This window comes from Dasypus novemcinctus, chromosome 3 (genome assembly GCF_030445035.2).
Source record: "Dasypus novemcinctus isolate mDasNov1 chromosome 3, mDasNov1.1.hap2, whole genome shotgun sequence".
Taxonomy (NCBI): Eukaryota; Metazoa; Chordata; class Mammalia; order Cingulata; family Dasypodidae; genus Dasypus; species Dasypus novemcinctus.
Genome location: NC_080675.1, coordinates 59,368,856 through 59,372,484, shown reverse-complemented (window position 1 = coordinate 59,372,484; position 3,629 = coordinate 59,368,856). Strand labels below are relative to the sequence as shown.

General features: G+C 43.4%; 1 pseudogene; it reads right to left on the bottom strand.

Moving 5' to 3' along the window:
• Window positions 1-591: 591 nt before the first annotated feature.
• LOC101429141 (pyridoxal-dependent decarboxylase domain-containing protein 1 pseudogene) lies at window positions 592-2,372 on the bottom strand (annotated as a pseudogene).
• Between the last annotated feature and the right edge of the window lie 1,257 nt (window positions 2,373-3,629).

Below are 3,629 nucleotides of genomic sequence, written 5' to 3'. Positions count from 1 at the left end.
CACAGTTCACATTTTCAATATAACTTCTTCTTCCCTGAAATAATATTCAGTACAGTCTCAAACCAACACTGAATTTTATCTTATAAGCTCTCCATCTCTTCTCCCTGTGGGCAGTCTTCTGGGCGCTGGGTCTGGGCCTGGAGGGCCTTGGTTTGGTCTGCTTCCTGAAGGGCAGGATCCCCTGGCCGCTGCCCAGGGCAGGTAGCCTCTTGGGTGTCTTGTTCTGGCCCACTGGACAGTTGCTCCATCTTTTCTAAGCCTTCAATGTGACTGACTGAGCTTGTCTCACTGAAGGCATCTGAGCCTCTCAGGGACCTTCTAAAAGGCTGCCAGCCTGGAAGTCTCTGTTTAGTTGGAGTACCTTGTACTTTAGAAACATATGTGTGTTCTGTGGACTCCAGAGAGCCTGCTGTTAAGTTAAAAGTCCTTCCCTTCTGTGAAGCTTGTACCAGAGAAAACCAATTCAGCACAGATCCTACTACGGGGATCTGCCGTAACACTCCTTCCAGAAGTCATTCCTCATTTACCTTTTGCAGTTGAACCTGAGCTTCCTGAATTCCTTTCCAAATGACTTCTGTCACATTTTCCAGCAGCCTTGAGTTTTCCTCAATTTCTCTGGCTGCAACTGCAATGGTCTCTGCTAGTTCGGCAACATCTACGCCGTTGCTTGCCATGCCAATGTAAATACAGCTCTTCATACTTTTATACACAGGGCCCATTTTAAATGTAAGGCCAGATTCCAGTTCATTTAACTTTTTCAGGAGTCCAGCAGGAATTTTTTTCCTTCAGGATCTGATTTCAAACAGCTTTTATCATCATTAGCATGTTCATATCTGACATCCCCTATTCCAGGCCAGTTGGGGTCATCCACGTATAAAAGACCAACTGTTCCTTCCACTTCCTGCTTGAACTCTTCTCTCAGCTGGAAGGTACAGGTCAGGACCTGCAGCTTGCTCTTAGGCAGGCTACGAGCCATCCACATCCTCTCCCTGAGTTCCTAAAACTGCTGCTGTCATCAAAGGGCTGAAGCACACACACGCCCTCGACCTCCAGATCCATGACAGTGAGGCCACTTGCAGGCACCAGCTGTTTCAGCTGTTCTCCCAGCCAGCAATTCTGTGCATCACAGGAGTGTCCCTCCTGGCCAGCTGCTGAAGGCACCATATTGGGCACTGGTACAGCCTTAAGCATTGGGTCAGACCTTGAGCCTGATAATTCCTGGAAAAATCTGAACACCGCTACCGGAGAACTAAGCTCATCTTCTATCAAGACTTTGAAGTGCTTCACTTTCTTCAAACTTTCTTGTAACCGCTGACTCAGTTGACAAGCATGCTTTATTCTCTCCACAGTCCCATCAAGTCCCAAGTATTGTAAAGATAACCACAATGGCAAGGCACAGAGTTTGTCTGCTGGTTTATTTGATGTAAGACTGGTGACTAAAGTCAAGTGTAACTGCAGGAACAGCTGGCAAGCCCAGCCACAGGCCAGGAGTCAACGTCATGCTATCACATTTGGTTGCAGCCAGCACTGATAAGGAGACATTTCCTAGAGCCAGTGTTGCCAGATTCACACCCTCCACGTGAAGCCAGACGCCATTATCTGTGTGTCCTGTTGCGGCAGTTCCAGCATTTGCAACAAGCAATAGGGACAGTCTTCCTCGTTCTGTATCATCTTTAATCAGTTTCTCCAAGAAAGCAACACACATTTGATGTTGAGATCCAAACATAGTGTTACAGGGCACATGACATAAGCAGGGAACGGGCAAGACAAGCTGATTACAAAGGTATTGGCCCAGGCCAGGCCTAGCAGCAGCACTAAGGTATATAACAGGTTTTTTGTTATATAATACATTAAATCCATCCACTACAAAGTCTTCACAGTGAGAATGAATGGCAAGCCTACAGATCTTTGTAAGTCCCTCTCTTTCTTCTTCATGGAAATAAGCACAGCCATTTTCATACCTGAAAATTCTGCATAGCCATAAGGTAGTATCTGAAACTATCCTAGTTGTTAAGTTTTCTCAGTTTCTCTTTGTCCAAAGTTGAAATATAAGCTCCCAGACTATGGCCCAACAAAGCCATATGACCTTGTTCTCCAATATTCTGGATTCGGGAACTCTGGGGCCCCTCATCTTCATCTCCATGCATCAAGTTCTGAACTAACTGGAGGATGCTCATCATATCTTGTCCACTGCCCTGCAGTGGCTCTGGAATGTCCCCTGCTTTGAGCTTGTTTTTATTTTCTTCCTCTGTTCTTCTTTGACTGTCCTCTAGCATCTTCATTGCTTCCTTCAAGTTTTTTCCCATTTCAGCTAATGTAGGATCTGCTAATTTCTCCAGGGATGCGTCCATGGCTGAGGTAGTTGGCGGAGCCCAATGACGGCCCGGCGGTCCTGGGCGCTACTTCCGCCTCCTGTGCCTGGCCCCAGTTTCCATGCAGGCAGCTCTGACATCCCCCATGCCCACAGCTGGTGACAGAGAGAAGGAGGAGCCACCTGGGGATGCCATGGGGTGGAGGACCAGCCTTTCACTTTCAATCCATTCGTATCCTTGGGTCTAAGGTGACGCTCTTGCAGACAACATAAAAATGGCCCATGTTTTCTTATCCATTTTGCCAGTCTCTGTCTTTTAATTGAAGAGTTTAATCCATTAATACTCAATGTTACATCTGTAAAGTCTGTTCTTATTTCACTCATTTTGACTTTGGGTTTTATCTGCCATGTTTTATTTTCACCACTCTTTTGAGACTTTAAGTTACTTTTACTGATAGAATCTGCATTTCTAGACACTCTTCCAAGTCTCCCTCACCTATCTTTTCTTTTCAGATTGTAGCACACCCTTTAATATTTCCTGCAAGTCTAGTTTCTTTGTTATAAACTCACTCAGTTTCTGTTTCTCTGTGAATATTCTAAATTCACCATCATTTTTGAAAGACATTCTTGCCACATATAAGATACTTGGCTGGAAGTTTTTCTCTTGCAGTATCTTAAATATAGCATACCACAGTCTTCTTGCCTCCATGGTTTCTGATGGGAAATCTGCATTTAATCTTATTGGGTATCCCTTACATGTGATGCATTACTTTTCTCTTGCTGCTCTCAGAATTCCCTTTGTTTTTTGCATTTGACATTCTGATTAGTATGTGTCTCAGTGTTGGTCTATTTAGATTTATTCAGATGGGAGTACATTGTGCTTCCTGGACACAGACATCTATGTCTTTCAATAGAGTTGGGAGATTTTCTACCATTATTTCTTCAAATATTCTTTCTTCTCCTTTTCCTTTCTCTTATCCTTTTGGGGCACCCATGACATATATGTTTGCATATCTCTTGCTGTCATTTAGTTCCCTGAAACCTTGATCAATTTTTTTCCATTCTTTTCTTTGTGTTCTTCTGTATGTTTGCTTTCAGAGGCCATGTCTTCAAGCTCATCAATCCTTTCTTCTGCCTCCTCAAATCTACTGTTATATGACTCCAGTATATTTTTAATTTCATTTATTACTCCTTTCATTCCCATAAGATCTGCTATTTTTCTATGTATGTTTTCACATTCTTCTTTGTGCTCATTCAATGTCTTCTTACTATCCTTAATCTCTTTAGCCATCTCATTGAATTTATTTAGGAGATTTGT